This window comes from Protopterus annectens, chromosome 3.part0, assembly GCF_019279795.1.
Source record: "Protopterus annectens isolate FY-2018-M chromosome 3.part0, PAN1.0, whole genome shotgun sequence".
NCBI classification, from domain to species: Eukaryota; Metazoa; Chordata; order Ceratodontiformes; family Protopteridae; genus Protopterus; species Protopterus annectens.
The window spans coordinates 841,637,334-841,650,131 of NC_056731.1; the positions used below are offsets into that span (position 1 = coordinate 841,637,334).

Consider the following 12,798-nt stretch of genomic DNA (forward strand, 5'->3'; position numbering starts at 1 on the left):
GTAGTTCCAATGCTTACTATCCCTTTCTTTGTGGGATTGTGAGATGAGACCACATGTGTATTTTTTTTCTCCATCCACTCATCCAGGCTGCATTTGAGGGAGTTTAGGAAGCTACTTTTTTAATATACAGGATGAGTCTGTTCAATATCCGGAGAATTCTTTGAGTGAGTTACCAATCATACCAGCAGATCTGGTTTACTTAATGGTGAAGGCACAGGTCTTTTGTATGGATGTTACATAGTGTGTATAATTTTTCAAATATGAAGAGGGTCTTTCAGGACAGCATTGACTGAGGCCTTTTAGGTCAGACAGATGTCATGCCTAAAAAGTCTGCATGAGAAAGAGAAGAGAGACAGAGCTTTGAGGCATTCTGCATAGGTAATAGAACAATCCTTTTTCCCCATGGACCTGCAATGAATAAAGCAGATATTAAATAATAAAGGACTGCATATTGTACGCTAGACTGTTTTTTTTTCAGACTTTTTTGTTTTGTATTTTCAAGGTGGTGACTGAAGAAACAACTTTGGATCAAATCACTCACCAGGAAAAAAGTAAGTTAAAATTATTTATTTGTCTGGGCTGTCTCATTTTTATAGGGATACACTAGATGAAACACTTAATCAGGAGCATAATGCCAAACAGATGCGTGTGAATAGTGTCTTTATATACACAAAGGGGATCTCCAATGTGTACAATAACAATCAGACATCATTGATATAGGAAGTGTACAATGGACATGCATTTACAGTTATGCAGAAGCATTCTTAAACAGGTTATCAATACACATATTTGTATTTTTTAATGTTAAATTGCTTGTTTGGTGGTTAACCAGATAAGTGGACTGCTCCATTTTCAGCCACAACTTAAACAAAACGCACATGGAACAATATACAAATAAATATGTCACATACAGTAGTTATTCCACATAATCCAGTCATTTATGCATTACGACGGAAGATAACTGAGTTTAAAGTGTAACTCAGTCAAGAGTAGAAGACCAGTGTAACAGGTACTTTAGTATGACCACAATATGTTTAACCAGTGAAAACAGATGTAACCTTTTGCTGTGTACGCCAGAAGAGTTACTTATAAAATGTAACCGGATTTTATTTCTTTCTTTCTTTCTTTCTTTCTTTCTTTCTTTCTTTTTTTTGAGACAGTTAAAACTAGTACTAATAAGTTTATGCAGAATTACAGGCAATCATGTTATGTGGAGTGTGTAGTTAATAATTCAAGCTTTCAGTGGCACACAGGTCTTTTTTTAAGTAGATAAGGAACATTTTAAGGAACCTTAAGTGTATACTAAAGGCTGTATTATAATATAGTTTCTGAAAAAAAAATAAGGCGAAGTGTTACAATATTGGAATAAGCAAGAAGAAAAATAAACAGGAGGAATTTCTTCAGCTGACAACTTTTAAGAAAACGTGTTAAATAGTGCTAAGGGAAAGGCATGTTACAGATAATACAGGTACAAAGTATCAGTGAAAGAACTGGGGAAAATTTTATGACAGGAACACAGTATGAGGTAATGACTGCAATTCTGTGTGGGAAGGGTAGCTGTAAACTGGTTAGAAAAACATTCCGCAAGTCTGAGGCTATAAATAAAATGCAGTAATTCCCTACTGCTATTGTCTGGTAAATAGAGACCACACAGGTAAACAAATACATCTAACTGTAGCAGGCCCATTGTAAACGCACATTGTAATTGTTCAGAAGGCTAGTAACATCAGATTTTAGTGAAGGCCATTTACATAAACACTGAAGATGCATGCTTCTTTAGATTTTCTCTTAAAGTTCTTTGGCCAGAAGAGTGACACTGGGCAAAGATACTTTATTTTCTGGGATGTTGGAGCTTTTTAACTGTATGCCCTCTTAACATATATTTGTTAAATACACCCCCCCCCCCCCTGACACAAACATGCACACACTTCCACAGCTGACCATCAGCTACTTCTGGTGCTCATTTAAGTCCCCCAAAGCCAAATTTTCACCCAGACATAATCCTTTATTTGGACCATAGAAAAGATTGAGACATCCCAATGCCCTATACCTATTGCCACCACCATGTCCACAGCATGAAATAACATCATCCAATTTGATGATCACCTACACTTTTGCTCTGAAGCTGTACAGCACCTCATCAGAAATCTTGTCTGCCTCTGGGATAGGTTTATCAACAATGCTGATTTACCTATCCCAGAGATAAATCAACAATGCTGCTTGTTTTCTATCCCCCCAAAACACACACACACACACTCACACACACACACACACACACATACACACACACACGCACACACACACGCACGCGCGCACACACACACACACACACACACACACACACACACACACTACAGCTGATTCCTTGGCAGCCAGGGCTACTACCAAAGCTGAGTTTAGCTGGCTCCAGTCAGGCTTCAATTCCTCTGTGCCATTGCACCAACTACCCAGAGCATCATTTGTTTTATAAGACAAAACATTTATGTCATCATTCCCTTTGGTGCAAAGTTATAAACTACAAAAACAGCAAAAAAAAAAATGCTAAAATGACCAGATATGTACATTGTAATATCTTTAGTACAGCTGTTTTAGGGATGATGTCTGGGGGATTGCATGATTCTGTGCTTGTAATTAGAGAGTAAAGGCTGGACCCTTCCATGCTAACCCTGTACCAAGGTAGCTGAGGTCTTTACTTGGCACCCTGGTTCTTGTAGACTTCCTTGAGTACATGAAAATTTGCCATAAAGTAAGAGTGGTTTGCATCACAGTATGCTCCGAGAGGAGAAAGAGAGTGTACTGCAGCCATATTCCTCATCTCCAGTTCTAACATGGAACAGTCATTGCAATTACAGTGTTGTGCATTTTCCATTGTGGTTCCCACAGCAGAGCCCAGAGACTCTGGTTTCCTACAAAGCAGAAACTCATTAAAAGGCTGCACATGACCCACAGTAGACACTCCCCCATAGTGGCACATGACCCACCGTAGACACTCCCCCATAGTGGCACATGACCCACAGTAGACACTCCCCCTATAGTGGCACATGCATTAGAGATGAAGGAAGAGGAGAATCCACAGCCCTAAATCTATTGTACAGCACATGACCCCGTCATAATGGAATTAAAGAAGAGTACATTTTCTTGTCAAATAAGTATCACTTTGCTAATCAGGACTGGACATTGCCTATTTGTTAAGTGAACTGTGTTCTAACGTAACAGCATTAAGTCAGATCATACAGTACACAACTTATTTCTTTTTTTTCTGTAAACCTCAAAATGGTTTATTTCTAGCCAATGTGTTTTAAAATATGTTATCCTTTAATAGCTCTATTACTTTTCTGTCTAAGCTGTTCTGGAAATAATGCTGCCTTTTCTGAGATGCTCACTTTGAATTTTCAAACTGAGATGTCTGAAAATAGAAGAGCAACATTTGAAAATACAAGGAGGTTAGACAATGTTGTAGATGAGGACAGGAAAGTAAAACATAAGACAGTTTGCACTCCCACCTTACTACTTGGCAATGCAATTGTTAGAATAGGTGGGGCTAGGCAGTCATATTATTTCACATTCTATATTCCTGTACCAACTTCATAATGACTTGTAGATTCAATATAATAATAGTTTATATAATATGCTGTGACTTGGGAATTGTTTAAAAATGATTATTTGTCCTTTACTGACACCTAACACACATGGAAATATTTCTCCTCAAGGACTAATACATGGATAATCATAAGTGGAGTAAATGTAGCAGTGTACCTTTTATCGTCAGATGCCTTGTGGGGCAACTTAACTTGGGCTTATAGACTACAGCCTTGCCATTTGGAAGGATCCAGTGACAGTCAAGTAGAAGACATGATTTGCCTGCTCTTTAAAATTTACACCCACAGTATAAAAGCATAAATCAGTGTATGAGTCAGTGGCAAAAGCAGCTGAAATGGACAGTTGATTGATATTTCAGATGTGGCGGACCTTCTAAATGTGACTGAAGCAATGCAAATGCAAGAGGTCAAAACTGGGATTGAGGCATCAAATTCCATCTTTCATTTACTTATTTATTTTTGTTTTCATTTAAGATAGGTAGACTGAACAATGACCCCCTTTTCAGTTACGATCTTAAATAATGATGGAAAAAAGAATAGAATAGTGGATTGCAAAAAAATGAATAAATACAGGAGAGATAGAATGATAAATATAAGTGCAATACATAGTTTAGTATTCATATCAAACCATCAAAAAACCAGAATGAAAGATGCAGTAGCAGTAACTGATATACATTCTGATTAAAATGAAGTGAAATGGATCCCTCTACCTACAACTGCACACAGCATTTCACTGGTGGTGGCAGTAAGGCTGCATGTAAAGTTAAAGTCAGATCCTTACAGGTAAGAATAGAGAGTTTCATAGATTTGACCCACAGGAAGAAAAGGCTTTGCTGAAGTATTCTGACATTTAATAAAGTTAAAGGATTGGAGATAGATAGGTCCAGATGTAGGGCTGAAGTTTTGTGCTTGAGCAAGGAGCCCAGAGTTGCACAGTGCTCCTGGTAAAGAACACCAGGGCAATTAAGAATTTGGGCTAGGCTCCTTAATAGTTTCCTGGACTGCATATCTAGTAATTACCTATGAGGCAATTACTCAACCTACACCAACTTCCAAACATCTGATGGAGGAACTATTTTACATTAAAAATATCTAAATATATGTATATGTATACACTAATAATAACATCTAATACAAACTTAACAACCTAATAGACATCTCTTCTTATAAGCATTGTAGTATCAACTATCTAGGGTAGGCATTAATGGAGAACATTGGGTCTTCCAGGGTAAAAAAGGGCCAATCATTACCTGTACTGTCAGGCCTCTGAATATATCTGGTTAATCTGTTATTCCCAGAAATGCCCACCTTATCACATATTATAACTTGCTTAGTCTGTCTTTAGTAACTGTGCTGTCTTCTCAAACAGGAAGTACTTTTAAGAAAATAACTAAAATTTCCAGCTCCTAGTGATTGTTGGGTACCTGTCTGTTCCCTTACTCCTACACTGCTCTTGTTATTTATTTATTTTATTTATTTTTACTCATGCGTACCATAACATGTAGATACCTTCTGCCTTCTCTGACCTTTGTGGTGGATTCCTCACAAGATCTTTACAGTGTTAGCCCTGATACAACCTTTAGTACCACTGGACTTATCATATCTGTCCTGCCCCCCCCCCATAATGCCTTAAAAGATGAGATCTCTTCCATCGCTTTCCATATTAGTCCTTCATAGCTTTTGCCTAGACTGACTATGTTGGGCCTTCTTTCCATCCCCCCTTCTCTTAAATTAACCCTCCCATTTAGTGTACTTCCTGCAGCCTCCTGTGTGCCTTCATAGCAACAGTTTGCAACAGTTTAAAAAGAATATATTTTTTTAAACTAAAGCATAAGCACTTTAGTGCTCCTTGTAGACAACTGTAGCACCTGCAGTTTAAAAGAAATTATGTTGAGGGAAGGTCAGGGGCAGGGCACAGAAATGAGATCTGAATAGCTGGGGTTGGGGTGTGTCATGCATCTGTCCACCTTTATTTTGCTCATCACTTGAAGAGTAGTGGGGGTGGGGTGCTGATTCACAATACTCGTCCAGAGCGCTGGCTGAACCAGCTATGCTTCTGACCCCCACAAAAAGATATTTATTCCAAGTTTCACTGAAAGTGCTTTAGGTGAATCATTTTCAGAATTTTTGCTGCCGGGGAGGAGGGGGGAGAGACATGTCAATCTGTTGACATGATTACATAGAAAACATGGCCTCCAGAGCTGGTACTAATAAATATGCATATTTTTTTCCTTGTTAGCATTCAGTACCCTGATGTTCACCATTACGTTCAGTGTTACTGCACCACCCTTACTCCTCCGCCTTCTGAAATAAAAGTGAATGTTAACCCCATTTTGTCCAGGGTTACCTGGATCAGCAATGAAAATTTTTATTCAGAATGTAATTGTGCTCAAAAGCTATTGCAGTGTAAGGAGTGCTAATGACTTTGGGTTTTGCAAAATGGTTATAGTGTTTACATCACATATACAAGGTACAGGGTTTGATTCTTACCTTTGAAAGGGAAATTGACTAGGTTTGTAATGGCTTGCAAGGACAATTAGCCTAGTACTTACCTATGAACACTGGAACATGCAATGCAAAAAAATGTTCTTTTTATCCCATTTACTCCTGCATCTTTCCACCTGTTCTTAGCTGAGAAGTAATCATAAGACATTGCTACCAAGTTCCTGTTATTATGTTGTGATGCTGTACTGTCCTGTGCTCTTGAAAACACTATAACGCACTAATGAATTTAGGACCAAAAATTGTTCTTATATCATTTTTGTCTCTCTCAATAGCCACTTGACAGATTTCGTTGCTTTGTCTAATGACCTCTTAGAGTACTTCTTCTTTACCCTCTCTCCCCAGTCATACCTCTCAACTGTACAGATTATTTGCAGTGTGTCCAGATTTTTGCCTCATATTTTGGTCTGTTTTTCATAAAATTGTGTTTTTCACTTAAATCATTGGCGAATCATTGAATACTGGAGTCAGAAAACAGTTAGACATTTCAGTTTCAGACTTCATATTCTTCTGAAAAAACTTCATGCTAGTGCAAAACCTGTTATTCTATCAACTTTCTAAGTCTATAAAAGCAGTATTTAAAAATTGTCTCTGTTTTAGGGCTTTTGCCCCCCTGTTATTTATGGCTCTGTCCAGATTTCTTGCTCTAAGATGTTAAGAGGTATATCCCAACACAATGTCTCCACTGATGTTTAACCTGAAGATCTAGGAGTATATTTCAGATGAGGTTCCAACAGGTGCCTGTAAACAAGGAAATCGGTGTCCTGTCCCTGGCATGCTCCTGATGGTTTTACATCAAGATGTGCAGTTTGTTTAGTTTGTCTTTTATTACTGGAACACATTATCCATTCTTGACCACACACCACATTATCCATTCTTGGCCACACACCATTGCCCATGCCTTCTTCTTCCGACTCTTCTCACCTTATTTAGCCCAGTCCCAATGGAAATAGCCCCTCCATGGTTCCAGCTGACTAGCTGCATATTTTTAGATTTGAAACATTTAAACCACAGCTCTCATAACCCCTGTTGTGTAATGCATCATTTGACATTTGCTTAAAGTCTCTTTTTCTGTCACCAACCTTTGATTTCATTGATCATTATATCCTAAACCAGACATTTTTCAGTTAAGAAATTCAATATTTGAAAAGTATACTTTTTAATTTAGAGTATTGTAGTTTGATTTGACTTTTTAATTTACAATGTATTTTAAGGTACAGCTAAAACTGCAAACGCATCAAGCAGGATCTAGTTGCTACATTCCCCAAAGCACATGCCATTCCTTTACTATTTATCCCACAGATATAGGTGTGAGTGCTATTTAAGTTGACCTAAACATATAAGTTAACATATATTTTGGGAAAATTTCAGTAAACTGTTTTAAATAAAATTCCTGATGATGGTTGTTACATGTGGAAATTTAATAAAGATGTTGAAAAAAAAATCCTGATGATGGTTTAAGAATTATTGAACAGGCGATGCTCAAGCTTTATTTATTCTTATTTTATATTTGAGCAGACCTAATTTACTTACCAATGCTTACTATGAATAACATGAACCAGTATCTTTAAAAGTATCTCAAAAAACAGGATTAAGCAAGAGTTCACAATGCTTAACTAGCAAGAGTATATTAAGGCATATGCCATGTATATGTATTTGCAATAATGTTGAATAAATTATTATTCTTTTATTTTGCGTAACATGGTGTGCCAGAAAGTAATAGTAAAAACTGAATTTACTTTTTTTTTTTTTTTTTTTGAAGTTAGAGGAGGCTGTATTCTACATGTTAAAGTACGATTCTGATAATCCTGTCATATTCTCTTACTATATTGAGAGTGTTTTAACTGCATTTTTCATTTCTTTAGTTCTCATTTCTGTCTTTTACTGGTGAACAATCAAAGCAAGCTTTACTTCATATACTTATGTCAGTCTGTTAATTGCAGTGTCTAATTAATCCATCCAGACGAAGTAGAACAAGACATGCTTTGGTAATTAGCAATTTATCTTTTTGATATCTGATCAAATGTCAAACAAGCTGTGCAGAAAAGGTTGTCTCTTATCCTCAGGCAAAGAAAACAGGAAAACCAGCATGGGCCTTCATCTATTTCAGGCCACAATATGGCCTTGTGTAACAGTAACAAGGAGTATTCTCATTCACTTTCTCCAGCTTCTTCTCTGGCAAGAAGGGCTGAAAATTAGTAGTTAATTGTCGAGCAAGCATAAACAGCACTTGAAGGCAATTTATAATGTGGGATTACTATGAATTCCTATTTCCAGAGAATCACAAACTGCTGAATTATGTGAAAGGATTCACTATAGCTTTTTATTGAAATTTCACTTATATACTAGTTTTTATTTCTTGTATAAATTTAATTTTAATTATATGTTATATTAATTATGTTAATGGATTTATTCAATTTTGATAACTGTCTTAGGTCATGGCTGAAAGTGGACACTTGATCAGCCCATCCATTCAGCTATCAGATGTATAAATAAAATGAATATAAATAAAATAAATAACTATATAACTAAACAGTCATGAAAATGTAGTAATTTAATTTTTCTTGGTAGGATATAAATACATAGATAAATAAATAAATATAAGGACGTAGTAAATGGATTACTATTGCTTAGTCACAATAAATAAACATGAGGAAGCGCTAAAGGCATTGTTAGTGGTAAATAACAATAAAGAAACATCAGGATATAGGAAGGGGACTGTTATTGCCAATGATAAATAAATAAATATGATGATGTAATAAGGGAATTGTTATTGGAGAGATTCCAAAGACATGCATCTGGAGCATTTCTGCCCGGGCCTCTGCTGAAAACAGGCTATGTGGAACCTAGTCAGACTTTCCCGGTCAACAAATGTTAAATAAAAAATAAATAAATAAATACAAATAAGATTCAAAGATTCAAATTAAACTTTATTGTCATTTAGGACTACACAAGTGTAAACCTAAACTATATTATGAGTATCAGCTTACCATGAGAGTCCAGAAGAAGCATAGGATACGACAAATACAACATAAAGACATATCAAATAAAGGAATTAGAGAGTAATGACTATGCCCCAAGAACATAAGAAAAAAGGTAACCCCCCCTGTAGTCATATAAATACTGTGCAGTAGCAGCATGACAGGTAAGCTTGGTTATTGCACATAAACTAAAATTGTCACTGTTTATGTATTGTTACATAAAGCAAGTAACAGGCAATTGCACTTGAATATAAATATATATCTAAGTAAATAAATAAATGCTGCACATTCCAAACAAAACACTCTTATTAAGTTAATTTATGGTGGAGTCACTAGGGCTGGTGTCTGAGTTAATAAGTCGCATCAACGCTGGGTAGAAGCTATTAATGAAACTGGAGGTCCTACAGCAGATACTACGGTACCTCCCACCAGATGACAGTTGAGAAAACCAGCTGTGTGCAGGGTGTGAGGAGTCATTAAGTATTTTGTGGGCTCTTTTAAAGCTCCCTGCTGTGAATTGCTCTTGGATTGATGGTAGACTGGTGCCCATGATTTTGTCAACAACTCTCACCACTCTCTGTAGCGCCTCCCTTTCAGCTACTGTACAGTTCCCAAACCAAACAGTGAAGTTAAAAGTGAGAATGCTCTCAACATCTCCTGTATAGATGGTAGAGAGAACAGTAAGCAGGAGCTTTTCTCTTTTGAGCCTTCTCAGAAAGTGGAGACGTTGATAAGCCTTTTTGACCAACTGACCAGTATTCACAGTCCAAAAGAAATACTCTGAAATGCGTACTCCTAGTAATGTTGTAGTTTTAACCCTTTCTACCTCTTCACTGTTAATCTTGAGTGATGAGTGGGCAGTTGACCTTTTCCTGAAGTCAATGATGATTTCCTTTGTTTTATTGATGTTCTAGTGGTCTAAGTTGTTTCTGGCACATCAATTGATCAGAGAGTTGAACTCATCTCTATACGCTCTTTCATCCTAACCTTTGATGAGGCCCATGACAGCGGTGTCATCTGCAAACTTGATGATATCATTCGAGCTGTGTTTTGCAGAACAGTCATGGGTAAGGATGGTGAACAGCAGCAGTCTGAGTACACATCCCTGAGGAACACCAGTGTTGAGAATTATGCACCCTGAGGTGTTATTTCCTACACATGACCTCTGTGGTCTGTTGATCAAGGAGTCTAAAATCCAGTTACAAATATGCCTGTTAATTCCTAGGTTGATCAGCTTATCAATAAGTTGTATCAGAACAACAGTCTGACATATTTGTTCTTTCCCTCTAGATGGTCAATCGAGAAGTGCAATAGCACAGATATGGCATCAGCAGTGACACCTGTTTGCCTGACAAGCGAACTGCAGATGGTCAAAGGCTGATGGTAGAATTGCTGACAGGTTTTTTTTAATAGCCCTCTCAAAACATTTCATGACGTTGCACGTTAAAGCAACTGGTCTGTAGTCATTCAGGCAAGAGGGACTGGCTTTTTTGGGAAGAGGGATGATATTTGTTACCCTGAAGCAAGAGGGTACTTTTTCTAGAGCAAGAGAGATGTTGAAAATATCTGTCATAATTGAGCATAGTTGATCTGCATACCCTTTTAGCACTTTGCCCAGTATATTGTCTGGGCCAGCAGCCTTCCTGGGGTTCACGTTCTTTAGCTGACCTCTCACTTCCTAGGAGTTAAGACTGAGAAACCCCCTCATTCTGGTCAGTGGGGAACCTAGCTGCAGGCAAGTTATTTTTCTCTTTGAGTCTACCAAAGAAGGGGTTCAGCATGTGCAGGAATTCAATGCTGTCTTCACACTGAGCTGCCCTGGTTTTATTATCAGTTATCTGTTGTATCCCTTGCCAAAGACTCCTAGTATCCCTCATGTCCTCAAAGCAACTATGTACCCTTTTTCCATATTCCCTCTTAGCACTTTAATGCCTCTCTTTAGCTTTGCTCTAACTTCACTTACACCTTCCATGTCTTTTGACTTAAATGCTACATTCCTTGCCTTCAGGAATTCATAGACTTTACTAGTGAGGCAAGGCTTTTGGTTTGCTCTAATTGTGATACTTTTGGTGATAGATACGTCATCAACACACTGAGGTGTATGCCATTACTGCTTCTGTGTAGTCATCTGTGTTTACCTGTTGGTCTGACATGGCTGCCTGTCTGAATACATCCCAGTAGATACTTTCAAAACAGTCCTGGAGACATTCCATTGCCCCCTCGTGCCAAACCCTGATCTGTTTCACTGTGGGCTTTTCTCTGATCAGAGCAGGTTTATAGGCTTGTAGAAGATTGATGGAAAGGTGATCAGAGCTTCCTATATTAGGTTGTTTTACTGCCCTGTAGGCTCCTTTTATGTTTGTGTGTGCCCTGTCCAAAATGCTTGTACCACTTGTGGGAAAGTCTACATATTGATAATAATGTGGTAGCACCGCTCTCAGCTCGATTGAAGTCACCTGCTTCCACATGTGCAAAGTCTGAGATTTTACATTGAAGCTCACAGATAGAGTTGTGTAATTTGTTTAGGGCTTCAGTGGTATTAGCAGTGGGTGGAATGTACACCACTGTTACACAGATTCCATTAAACACCCTGGGTACGTAAAAAGGTCTACATTTTAAGGACAGGAACTCTAGATTATTAGAGCAGTGTGTCTGTACAATCTCACAGTTCCTATACCATCTTTCATTAATGTAGATACAGACTCCACCTCCCTTGGCCTTTCCACAGAAGGTTTGGCATCTGTCTGCACAAAAAGGTGTGAAACCATCTAAGTTAACAGCACTGCCTCTGATCTTGCTATGCAGCCATGTCTCAGTAAATATCAATAAACAGGTATTTCCCACCTTATTCTTTGTGGAGAGTTCCAGCCTTAAAAAGTCCATCTTATTGTCCAGTGAGCACACATTAGCTAGCAGCATGGATGGCAGTGCAGGCCTGTGAGGATTAGTCTTCAGCTTAGCAGCAATCCCAGCTGTGTAACCTATTTTCCTAGTTGTCCATCTTTTCTTCTTATACCTTGTCTGGAGTATTCCAGAGCCTTCTTCCATTGTTTCAGGCACCTTAGAGCATGCTAGGTTAAAATACAAAGATCCCAGAATTATGATAATGAAGTAGGCCCCAAATACTCCACAGACCGCATTGAATCCAACTAGCAACACAGCGATGAAAGTGGCATGATTTCTAGTAACTTCTGTCTGCTGTAAGTTACTGTGCCTTCATTTAAGAGCCCAGAAAGTAATTTTCTGGGTGTTTTAAGTGAAAAAAAGGACAGATTGAGCATCCCCCTGGGCACCACCATTTGTTTTTTTTTTTTGGGGGGGGGGGTTAAAGGGATTATTATTGCTGAATTATTTTAAATAAATAAATATGAGGATATGGTAAGAAGATTATTATTGGTGAGTAACAATACATAAGTAAATAAAAATGAAGATGAGGTAAGGGGATTATTGTTGCTGAATGCTGATAAATCTTTATGAGGATGTGGTGAGCGGATTATTATTGTTGAGTGATAATAAATATGTATGAGGACAAGGTAAGGGGATTTATTATTGGTGAGTGACAATAAATAAGTAAAAATCATGATGTGGTGAGGGGATTGTTATTGGTGAATGGCAATAAGTAAGTAAAAATGAAAATGTGGTAAGGGAATTATTATTGCTGAGTTACAAGCTCCTCTTGCCTGGATGAGGTAGTAGCATGGCAAACAACTGAGATC

General features: G+C 37.7%; 1 protein-coding gene across 2 annotated transcripts in view; it reads left to right on the forward strand.

Annotated features, from left to right (window-relative positions):
* The window catches only part of CDH20 (cadherin 20), a 330,188-nt gene that overhangs the window by 93,377 nt on the left and 224,013 nt on the right, over nt 1–12,798 (forward strand). For both annotated transcript variants that reach the window (XM_044065173.1, XM_044065174.1), the window contains exon 2: nt 503–551. The gene's annotated coding sequence lies outside the window, so the exon portion shown is untranslated. The remainder of the gene's footprint in view (nt 1–502; nt 552–12,798) is intronic.